The 12,857-nt window shown below is 36.1% G+C and overlaps 1 protein-coding gene across 10 annotated transcripts in view; it reads left to right on the top strand.

The window, feature by feature from the left end:
• The window catches only part of GAS2 (growth arrest specific 2), a 159,992-nt gene that overhangs the window by 16,588 nt on the left and 130,547 nt on the right, over positions 1 to 12,857 (top strand). The gene's annotated exons all lie outside the window — the stretch shown is intronic.

A 12,857-nucleotide genomic window follows, 5' to 3' on the forward strand; every position in this document is an offset into this window, starting at 1 on the left:
TTTTGTGTAGTATAGGAGCTCAAAAATAGTCACAAATATATGCAGGCTTTATTTTGTGATGTTTCCTTTAAAAATGCACTTTACCTCTAATTTTACTAAACTAGTCTTATTTCTAGCCCAGAACAGTCTTGTTCTTTCCTTTCTCAACTGCTGTGCCTAATGTTTCTTGTACCTGGAATCATTGTCTTCCCTTCTGCTTCACATGAAACACTTCCTTCTATGCTACAAAACGCAAGTCAAATTCTACCTCTTTTATGAGCCTTTCCTGATAATTCCAGCTGAAAGTAATCTGTTTCACTTCTAGATTCTTTTAACACTTGTGGTTGGATTGTTAATTTGTCATTTACTATTTACTGCATTTCAGTAGAAGTTAGGTTCCTTTTATGATGCAAATGTTTAAATGACATGGACCAACTGGATCCATCCCCAAGCTGGGCATATTGCTACTGCAAGGATTGAATTCAGTAGTCTGGGTTCATTGTGCAGGGTCCCTCCTCCACAAAAAGGGCAAGAATACGCAAGCCAATTACATTTCAAGTGGATTTGTGCATCTTAGCTCCAGCTTAACCTTTTTGAATGAGATGACTGTCTCTTTTTTGTTTGTTGGTTTGGATTTTGTTTGTTTGTTTTATTGGGGTATAGCTGCTTTACAATGTTGTATTAGTTTCTGCTGTACAATGAAGGTTCAGCTGTATGTATACATATATCCCCTCCCTCTTGGACCTCCCTCCCCCCATATCCCACCCATCTAGGTCACCACAGAGCACCGAGTTGAGCTCCCTGCGCTATACAGCAGGTTCCCACTAGCTATCAGTTTTACACATGGTAGTGTATATATGTCAATCCCAATCTCCCAATTCATCCCATCCCCCTTTGCCCTCCCCACCGCATCCACATGTCCATTCTCTACATCTGCGTCTCTATTACTGCCCTGCAAATAGGTTCATCTGTACCATTTTTCTAGATTCCACATATATGCATTAATATATGATATTTGTTTTTCTCTTTCTGAGTTACTTCACTCTGTATGACAGACAACTACCATATGACCCAACAATCCCACTACTAGGCATATACCCTGAGAAAACCATAATTCAGAACAATGTTCATTGCAGCACTGTTTACAATATCCAAGACATGGAAGCAACCTAAATGTCCATCGACAGATGAATGGATAAAGAAGATATGGTACATATATACAATGGAATAATACTCAGCCATAAAAAGGAACGAAATTGGGATGACTGCCTCTTAATGGTATTTTTAATGTACACAGTACTTTCTACAGTACCTTACAGGATAGAGGAATGCAAGGTGATGGAGTGGAAAAAATTATGTACTTTCTTTGATGGTGAGACTTCTTTTCATTAGACTCTGAGCTGCTAAAAAGGAGGGGCTAAGTTTTTGTACCTTTGGTTCCTAACATAACCACGAATACATGGTTGGTGTTTAGTAAGTGTTTGTTAAGCTCAGCAAAATTTTGGAATCAAACACACCTGGGCTTAATACTTCTGTTGCTTTTAAGTTTACCTCAGGCAAGTTACTTAAACTTTTGAGTCTATTCCTTCATTCATAAACAGGAGGTAATAATATTTGCCATAAAGTTGTTATGAGGACTCAATAAAATCATGTTTGCAAGGCACCTAGAACAGCTACTATATACAATTGATATTAAAGAGTTCTTCTTTCTCATTCAAATATTATATGTGTATATATATATACATATATATATATGTGTATATATATATGAATTCATAGAGGAATGAAAGGGATATTCTACCTGTCAGGACTGGCAAGACAAAAAAAATGAGGCAAGCAAGATGCATTTGGGAAATAGTTTATTTTTCCAACTAATACTTTTTGAACCCATACTATGTGCCATATTATGTCCTAGGGATAAAATAATGAATAAAATGGAATGTGCATCAGCAAGACCCAGTCTAAAAGAGAAGAAATCTTCAAATAGCCAATAGTCTGAGTTAGGATTAAGGTACTAGGTATGGCAGTTTTAAACACGGCCCAGAAATATTTGACAGTCCTCCTATTGAAAGGATGGACTTGTGGCCAATTTGACTAACAATGCACGACAGAAGGGATGCTGTGTGGATCCTGCGGCTAGATGCTCAAAGGCCATGCATCTTCCACCTGGTTCTCTTAGACTGCTTGCTCTCAGGACATTGCCCTAACAACACTCCCTCTAGGAATCTGGTCATCATGCTTTGAGAAGGCCAGTTCACAAGGAGAAGCTACTCATCCAAGCCCAGATATGAGACTGACAAAGCATACAGATTATTCCAGTCCTTAACTGTTTGAGTTTTCCTACCTGAGTCCTCAGACATTGTGGGACAGAGATGAGCCATCCCTGCAGTGCTCTGTCTGCTATTTTCCATAGAGTTCATTAGCAAAATTACATGGTGGTCGTTTCACATCACTAAATCTGGAGTGGTTTGTTACGCAGCAATAGTAACTGGAGCATTAGGTGATACCTGGGTGAAGGTGCTTAATTCAAAACCTGGCCAAATACTATGAGGTCATTATCACTTAATTATTAAGTGATAATGGTCATTATCACTTAATAATATTTTAAACCCCTCTAGTTGAAATTATTTAAATAGTTTTCTTTCTAAATAAGTGTAAAATAACCTGTAAGAACTTGTAGGTCCAAGTGATGAGAAATAATTAATAAATAATAGAAAATTTACCTATTTTTTTCTGATAAAGGAGATTCCTTCCCAATGTGAAGTACATCCCTGAATCTTTATTATGAAACTGAAATATAGACCATAAAGAGTTATGGTTAACCTAGAGCTATATAACTATTTCTAGTGGTTAGAAGATGAAAATTTTCACCAGAGGAGAAAGTGTAGTTGTGTGATGTGTACCCCTGAATTAATAACCAAATCTGTTAGAAAATTACTTGAATTGAAACTTGAGTTACGCTATTCAGAGTCTAAACTTCTTAATATGGTATTCAAGACCATCTAAACTCTGACCAGATCCTCATCCCCACTACTGTCCTCTGTCACCTGAATCCCCAGCCTCTCCAGACTGCCTCTCATTCCCTGAAGACTGTACACTTCCACACCTCCATGCCTGGGCTCAACTCCCTTACCTTACACTGGGGTCACCCAAGTGGGTGGGCTCACCCCACAACCTCACCTACCCTGATTCCAGAGACAGGCTGACCTTGCTTCTGTTTGCTCTTCTCTACATTGTTAATATCTATAGTTAACACTTACTCTGCATTAAGCTAATTCTGCATTTGTCTCTTTCCTTCACCAATGGGAAATTCTTCAAAAGAAATAGTCGTTCTAATTCATCTTTGTATTCCCATGGTACCCAGCTTAGGTACTTAATAAAGATTTCCTAATAGTTACAAAATATATATATATAGGAAACTCTCTGAGAGAAGTTTGTGATACAGCAAGAAGCATTCCAAAAACATTATCAGAGTCTCCATCCACTCTTTAATTCCAAAGTTGAAAAACAAGAACAAAACCAAAAATTACTGTACTTTGTTGAAATAATAAACTCCCCAGACGGTGAAAATCACCAATTTGTTTTGGAAAACATTAGTGTCTCTATTTGTGAGAACTTCTGTATAATTCCCATACATAATTTGGTTCCACTTGTAAAATCTGCCTCAATGAAAAAAATTAATGTATGTTCTGGCAGCCCTCATAAATGTCTCCTCTGCTGGCTCAGCAAAGAAATTAAACCAAACCATAAGATATAAATCATATACTTTCTTGGTACAGAGCCTAGCCTTATTTCTTTACCTTCTATGTCTCTAGCTTATATATTTAAGACTAAATGTTAAAATTTAATTAGCAAAATTAGTGCAATATTTAAGACTGAGTATATGAGATGTTATAAATTATTTTAAAATTCTGAGGAAAAATATTAAATAAACATTATGTCTGTTGCATATCTTTCCTGTGCTTCTTGGATCATACTTTCTTCTTGTTGTTTCATAAAAATGTTCTTATTTACTAAAAAGTAAAAATATCTTTATGTAGTATCATATTATCTGAATAAACTGCAGATTAAAGTTATTCATGAACAAGGAACTAAAAATGTTCCAAAACAAATTGGAACTTTTTTATTTCATCACACCTATAATTTCCACAAACTGTAAAACCATAGCATATACTAGTTGCTGTTGTCTCTTCTGATTCTTGGCTTAGATTTTTTGGGTCTTAAACTTGGCTGTATTTTCTGAAACTTGAAGCTTTTCATCATCTCCTTATGAGTTGCAGCAACACATGTCATTAATGAAGAGAGTTGGGTAACCTCCCTTGCTATTATTCTTAATTCGGCATATGACAGACACCAGCAGCAATTAGGAAGATCTGCCTAAGGCATAGAACATTGAAAATAATATCTGATGATGCAAAGAGGATTGATGTGGAAAAAAAAAAAGAATTGTGTAAAGGAGAAATTTAATGTAAAAAGAGTGTTCACATATTGGAGGAAAAAAGAACAATGTGTAATCCAGGTAAACTATAAAGAGTTACTGGAATTTAAGAAAACTTAAATAAAAAGTATCGAGAAGTAAACTTTATGCTTTGACAAATCTACAACTAAGTGGTAAAGCAGTATTAACAAATGAAAACCACCTCCACACTTTATTCATAAGCCATAAGATGTATGAGCTAGAGAAAACTGCTGATGGTGGAAATAGTCAAAGGTAGTTCAAGTTAAAATGGATATCACGCAAAGGTATTGCTTATTACTCTCCCATTAATGGTGTCTGTTATTATTTTGTGTGTGTGTGTTATAGCACTTCCAAGCTTTTACACTCTATGCCTGACATTTTCACTTTTACTCTATTAAAGTTTTAATAATTTTTACTCTTTTTTTTTAGTTTTAACTTTTATAAAGTCTTTTGGGATAACTTACAGAAATTCATGAGCACAGGGAATTATGATCATTGTATTTTTATAGAGAGGAGATAGTGAGAAGGAAGGAACATTTTAAGAGAGAAGGACAAGGAAGCAGAAAGAATCTAGAAATCATACAAGAGGAGAGAATTCTAGGAGTGTGAATGAGATGAAGAAAGGGAAGTAGTCAGGATAAAAACAGAGTTCTCCATCCCTTCCTTCCTTCCTGTTTTTAAAAAACGTAAGGTTTCTTTTCAGGGCAGGACACATCAAAATACACTGACAGTTGGATAGATGAAAGTCAGAACTCTTTCTTACAGCTCCAAATGAAAGAAGGCTGTCAGGCAGAGCCGCATAAGCACTTTTACCCTGGGACAGAGTAACAGCAAGCTGGAGCTGTAGGGAGCAGCCTCTGTATGGCGAACTTCTGGGTTTAGTTTTTAGTCCCTGTGAACTGGCTAATTTGAAATCTTCTGTGGACCCCCAGGGCATTACGGGGTGGAAGGTTCTCCCTCGTTCTGATTCCTGGCCCCATGGAGATTAGGTTAAGTGCACTGTGGTTCAGAGTATGAAAGCCCAATAAGAGAAGTGGTCAGGGTGCAGACTTAATTGGTTGCTTCAGAAGGGGAGCTGACCAGACTCTACCCAGGACCTGGAAACCGGGTCAAGACAGCATAAAAACAATCAAACGCCGCTATATTACACTTACCTGGACCAGAAAGGGAAATATACATATATGTGTGTGTGTGTGTATACACACACACACACACAAACACACAAAGAGAGTGAATTAAACTCTAAATATAAAGAAGGCAAAGAAGAACAGAGAAAATATTAATAGCAGGGAAGGAAAAAACAGTAGGTTATCTCCTGAACCAGAGATTCGTTATGAGCTTATTTTCTTTCTTAACCTTCAGGGTCATGACAGCTGTTTCCTTACACTCTTCCTACCCCGGGCGCTGGTTGTCAAACGGGGCGGCTCAATTTTGTGAACATCATATCTTGGCCCATAATCATCCATTACTCCTAATACATTTTATTAGGATTTAAATTAACAGTTTAGTAATGAGCTGGGTCTCCCCCAGAGTTCTGTAACAACTGGTAGCTAAACAATTAGAAATGACAATTAATATTTCTACTTTTATTCAGCAATTCCCCAGTATTTAAGGTGAGAAACTTTAAGTAATCCAATGTGTTTGTGAGGAAAAGGAATGGAGACAACTGAATACTTGTGTGTACACATAAGATTTGCTTTTAAAAGACTCAGTTATTATTATTATTTTTAATCTCTGGCAAAGGTTTTCAAATTTTAACGTGCATAAGAAGCTTTGAGGGTGTTTGTTACTGTTGATGCCAGGGCTCTTTGCCCTGAGGGTCACGTCTGTGCAGAGCTCCTTTTTTTTTTTTCTCCATTTTCTTTTATTTAAAAAAAATTTTTTTAACATCTTTATTGGAGTATAATTGCTTTACAATGGTGTGTTAGTTTCTGCTGTATAACAAAGTGAATCAGCTATACATATACATATATCCCCATATCTCCTCCCTCTTAAGCCTCCCTCCCACCCTCCCTATCCCACCCTCTAGGTGGACACAAAGCACCGTAGACTCAGTTATTTTTGATTCACCCTTTACTGGGCTCCACTGACCACACGAGAGCTTCCCTTGGATACCAAATAGTCATATCAAACTTAACTTATGCAAAACTAGAAACCTAATTTCCACCCCACACAAAACAAGATAAGGCAAAACAAAACAAGACCACTTCTTCCCAAAGTCTTTTCCATTTCAGTAAACTGCAGCATTTCTTACACAAAAAATCTTAGGCTCCTCCTTGTCTGTTTCTCACACTGCCTACCCAGCCATCAGTGATAAAATTTAAATCATAATTTAAAATAAAAATCATAGTGAAATATGTCATGGATGATGTTATATTGTAGACTAGATTTGTTGCTCACATTAAGTCATCTGCCTTATTACAAAATGAATAAACTGGGGGAAAAGAGTGTGAATCAAAGAGAAGAGGATAACCATTCAAAAGATATCCAGAATCCAATTCCTTTCTCTAATTCCATTGCTAACCCTCTCATCCAAGTCACTCTCACCTCTCATCTGGATTTTTACAATAACCATTGAACTGGTTTCCCTGTACGTAATCAATGTCCTCCTGCAGTCTGTTGTCTACCCAGGAATCAGAGTGACAGCTTTAAACTCTAAATCTGATCACGTCACCCCTCTGCTCAAACTTGAGAGAAAAGCAAGTTACAAAGGCTTACAAGGCCCTATGGGATCCGAACTCCCCCCCCCCAATCGCTCTGACTTTATCTCCTACTCCCCCTTTACTCATCTCTGCCATAGGAGCCTTTTTGATTTTCTGGAACATCTGATTTGTGGCATTCCCCTGCCTCAGTGACTTTGCACTAGTTGTTGCCCTGTCTGCAATGGTCCTTAGGGATTCTGCATAGTGCACTTACTTCCTTTGGGTTTCTGCTCAGTTGTCACTTTACTGGCAAGGCCTTCCATGACCACCTATAACATCTGCCATCTCTCAGCACTTTCTATCATGTTTACCCTTATTTTATTTTTCTGCAGAGCCCATTTATTATCACTTGATATATTGTGGATTAATTTCATTGGATTATTTGTTTAATTTCTGTCTCACTTTGGTGAAATATAAGTTCCATGAAGTTAGGGACTTTGACTTGGAAAGAACAAGGCATGCCTCATTTTATTAATTTATTGCTAGCAGAATAAATTGTACTTTAAAGGGAAAGATGTTTCTAGAAAAAAGATTCTTTTGATTTTCTATTCAATATATGTAAAGAGATAAAGATCCTATTCAATATACGTAAAAGAACAGTTAGTGGCTACATTTGTTATACAAGATTAGTACATTTATTGTGCATTCATAAGCAGATTTTGATGCATAAATGTTATTCTGGTACTAAAAGAGCATGTCAGAATCTCAGTCATTATACTTTATTTCAACTGGAATACAGTGCAAACCCTTCCTACTTTCATTTTTTCTTTTTATTTTCAAGCTAATACATGTTTATTTTCATCCTAGCATCTTAATTTGCATGGAACATGATGAAACTTAGATTTGCTGAGAGTCTTTTTTTTTTTCACACACACACACTGTATTTTCTTTTTTACAAGAGATAAATAAACTGACACCAAGCATTGTAAATGGATGACCACAACAAAAGCAACAATGATTGCAATTACCAAACACGAAACACACTCATACTATCTCATAATATTGACATTCAGTCCAGTAATCCTCCACTGTAACAGCTCCTTTACTTTGCAGTGAAAATTGATATGTATATTTTTTGCCTCTGAGTCCTTTTGGGATTTTTTTTTTATTCAAACAGAAAGTCACAAAAATTATAATCATCTTCATCAGTTCACTCAGTCCCATGTAATTAATTTTTTTTTCATCTTGATCTTTTGTTAGCACTTTTATGAGTTCATCAGTTTTCCATTAGAGTTCTGAAAATGCTTATTCATTCAGTTCAGCAGTATAGTCAGTTACCAGAAACCTGTACTTGTCAGAGTCTTTTCCATGAATTCCTTGAAGATGAAACCCTTTTATAGGAACATTTTTGCAAAGGCATCAGAGTACACCCAGAACTGTCTGTAAATGACAAAAGACTTAAAAATGACCATGGTTAAAGATTTGATGGAAGTTCATAATAATGCAATTGACAAGAAAATTTAGTTATTCCTGAGATATACATTTTAAAGTAATAACTACAGTTATGACTTATGACATTATACCAGAACATATAAGATTTTTAGAAATTTCAGGTAATGTCTGAAACATTTATATTAACATATTTCCATACAAATAACCCAAAGAAACTTTAGTGTTAGTTGGTTTTTTTCTTTGTTTGTTTTTTTGTACTGCAGGTTCTTATCAGTCATCAATTTTATACACATCAGTGTATATATGTCAATCCCAATCGCCCAATTCAGCACACCACCATCCCCACCCCACCGCGGTTTTCCCCCCTTGGTGTCCATACATTTGTTCTCTACATCTGTGTCTCAACCTCTGCCCTGCAAACCGGCTCATCTGTACCATTTTTCTAGGTTCCACATATATACGTTAATATACGATATTTGTTTTTCTCTTTCTGACTCCACTCTGTATGACAGTCTCTAGATCCATCCATGTCTCAACAAATGACTCAATTTCGTTCCTTTTTATGGCTGAGTAATATTCCATTGTATATATGTACCACAACTTCTTTATCCATTCCTCTGTCGATGGGCATTTAGATTGCTTCCATGACCTGGGTATTGTAAACAGTGCTGCAATGAACATTGGGGTGCATGTGTCTTTTTGAATTATGGTTTTCTCTGGGTATATGCCCAGTAGTGGGATTGCTGGGTCATACGGTAATTCTATTTTTAGTTTTTAAGGAACCTCCATACTGTTCTCCATAGTGGCTCTATCAATTTATATTCCCACCAACAGTGCAAGAGGGTTCCCTTTTCTCCACACCCTCTCCAGCATTTGTTGTTTGTAGATTTTCTGATGATGCCCATTCTAATTGGTGTGAGGTGATACCTCATTGTAGTTTTGATTTGTATTTCTCTAATAATTAGTGATGTTGAGCAGCTTTTCGTGTGCTTCTTGGCCATCTGTATGTCTTCTTTGGAGAAATGTCTATTTAGGTCTTCTGCCCATTTTTGGATTAGGGTGTTTGTTTTTTTGATATTGAGCTGCATGAGCTGCTTGTATATTTTGGAGATTAATCCTTTGTCAGTTGCTTTGTTTGCAAATATTTTCTCCCATTCTGAGGGTTGTAATTTCGTCTTGTTTATGGTTTCCTTTGCTGTGCAAAAGCTTTGAAGTTTCATTAGGTCCCATTTGTTTATTTTTGTTTTTATTTCCATTTCTCTAGGAGGTGGGTCAAAAAGGATCTTAGTGTGATTTATGTCATAGAGTGTTCTGCCTATGTTTTCCTCTAAGAGTTTGATAGTGTTTGGCCTTACATTTAGATCCTTAATCCATTTTGAATTTATTTTTGTGTATGGTGTTAAGGAGTGTTCTAATTTCATTCTTCTACATATAGCTGTCCAGTTTTCCCAGCACCACTTATTGAAGAGACTGTCTTTTCTGCATTGTATATCTTTGCCTTCTTTGTCATAGATTAGTTAACCATAGGTGCGTGGGTTTATCTCTGGGCTTTCTATCTTGTTCCATTGATCTATGTTTCTGTTTTTGTGCCAGTACCATATTGTCTTGATTACCGTTGCTTTGTAGTATAGTCTGAAGTCAGGGAGTCTGGTTCCTCCAGCTCCGTTTTCTTCCCTCAAGACTGCTTTGGCTATTCGGGGTCTTTTGTGTCTCCATACAAATTTTAAGATTTTTTGTTCTAGTTCTGTAAAAAATGCCATTGGTAATTTGATAGGGATTGCATTGACTATGAAGATTGCTTTGGGTAGTATAGTCATTTTCACAATATTGATTCTTCCAATCCAAGAACATGGTATATCTCTCCATCTGTTGGTATCATCTTTAATTTCTTTCATCAGTGTCTTATAGTTTTCTGCATACAGGTCTTTTGTCTTCCTAGGTAGGTTTATTCCTAGGTATTTTATTCTTTTTGTTGCAGTGGTAAATTGGAGTGTTTCCATAATTTCTCTTTCAGATTTTTCATCAGTAGTGTATAGGAATGCAAGAGATTTCTGTGCATTAATTTTCTATCCTGCAACTTTACCAAATTCATTGATTAGCTCTAGTACTATTCTGGTGGCATTTTTAGGATTCTCTATGTATAGTGTCATGTCATCTGCAAACAGTGACAGTTTTACTTCTTCTTTTCCAATTTGTGTTCCTTTTATTTCTTTTTCTTCTCTGATTGCCGTGGCTAGGACTTCCAAAACTATGTTGAATAATAGTGGTGAGAGTGGACATCCTTGTCTCGTTCCTGATCTTAGAGGAAATGCTTTCAGTTTTTCACCATTGAGAATGATGTTTTCTGTGGGTTTGTCGTATATGGCCTTTATTATGTTGAGGTAGGTTCCCTCTATGCCCACTTTCTGGAGAGTTTTTATCATAAATGGGTGTTGAATTTTGTCAAAAGCTTTTTCTGCATCTATTGAGCTGATCATATGGTTTTTATTCTTCAGTTTGTTAATATGGTGTATCACATTGATTGATTTGCATATATTGAAGAATCCTTGCATCCCTGGGATAAATCCCACTTGGTCGTGGTTTATGACCTTTTAATGTGTTGTTGAATTCTGTTTGCTAGTATTTTGTTGAGGATTTTTGCATCTATATTCATCTGTGATATTGGTCTGTAATTTTCTTTTTTTGTAGTATCTTTGTCTGGTTTTGGTATCAGGGTGATGGTGGCCTCACAGAATGAGTTTGGGAGTGTTCCTTCCTCTGCAATTTTTTGGAAGAGTTTGAGAAGGATGCATGTTAGCTCTTCTCTAAATGTTTGATAGAATTCACCTGTGAAGCCATCTGGTCCTGGACTTTGTTTGTTGGAAGATTTTTAATCACAGTTTCATTTTCATTACTTGTGATTGGTGTGTTCATATTTTCTGTTTCTTCCTGGTTCAGTCTTGGAAGGTTATACCTTTCTAAGAATTTGTCCATTTCTTCCAGGTTGTCCATTTTATTGGCATAGAGTTGCTTGTAGTAGTCTCTTAGGATGCTTTGTATTTCTGCGGTGTCTGTTGTAACTTCTCCTTTTTCATTTCTAATTTTATTGATTTGAGTCCTCTTCCTCTTTTTCTTGATGAGTCTGGCTAATGGCTTATCAATTTTGTTTATCTTCTCAAAGAACCAGCTTTTAGTTTTATTGATCTTTGCTATTGTTTTCTTTGTTTCTATTTCATTTATTTCCTCTCTGATCTTTATGATTTCTTTCCTTCTGCTAACTTTGGGTTTTGTTTGTTCTTCTTTCTCTAGTTCCTTTAGGTGTAAGGTTAGATTGTTTTATTGAGATTTTTCTTGTTTCTTGAGGTAGGATTGTATTGCTATAAACTTCCCTCTTAGAACTTCTTTTGCTGCATCCCATAGGTGTTGGATCATTGTGTTTTCATTGTCATTTGTCTCTAGGTATTTTTTGTTTTCCTCTGATTTCTTTAGTGATCTCTTCATTATTTAGTAACATATTGTTTAGCCTCCATGTGTTTGTGTTTTTTACATTTTTTTTCCCTGTAATTGATTTCTAATCTCATAGTGTTGTGGTCAGAAAAGATGCTTGATATGCTTTCAATTTTCTTAAATTTACTGAGGCTTGATTTGTGACCCAAGATGTGATCTATCCTGGAGAATGTTCCCTGTGCACTTGAGAAGAAATTGTAATCTGCTGTTTTTGGATGGAATGTCCTATAAATATCAATTAAATCTCTCTGGTCTATTGTGTCATTTAAAGCTTCTGTTTCCATATTTTTTTTCATTTTGGATGATCTGTCCATTGGTGTAAGTTAGGTGTTAAAGTCCCCCACTATTATTGTGTCACTGTCGATGTCCTCTTTTATAACTGTTAGCAGTTGCCTTATGTATTGAGGTGCTCCTATGTTGGGTGCATATATATTTATAATTGTTATGTCTTCTTCTTGGATTGATCCCTTGATCATTATGTAGTGTCCTTCCTTGTCTCTTGTAACATTCTTTATTTTAAAGTCGATTTTATCTGACATGAGTATTACTACTCCAGCTTTCTTTTGATTTCCATTTGCATGGAATATCTTTTTCCATCCCCTCACTTTCAGTCTGTATGTGTCCCTAGGTCTGAAGTGGGTCTGTTGTAGACAGCATATATATGGGTCTTGTTTTTCTATCCATTCAGCAAGCCTGTGTCTTTTGGTTGGAGCATTTAATCCATTCATGTTTAAGGTAATTATCGATATGTATGTTCCTATGACCATTTTCTTAATTGTTTTGGGGTTTTTTTGTAGATCCTTTTCTTCTCTTGTGTTTCCCACTTAGAGAAGTTCCTT

This window comes from Balaenoptera physalus (genome assembly GCF_965194825.1).
Source record: "Balaenoptera physalus genome assembly, chromosome: 10".
Classification (NCBI taxonomy): domain Eukaryota; kingdom Metazoa; phylum Chordata; class Mammalia; order Artiodactyla; family Balaenopteridae; genus Balaenoptera; species Balaenoptera physalus.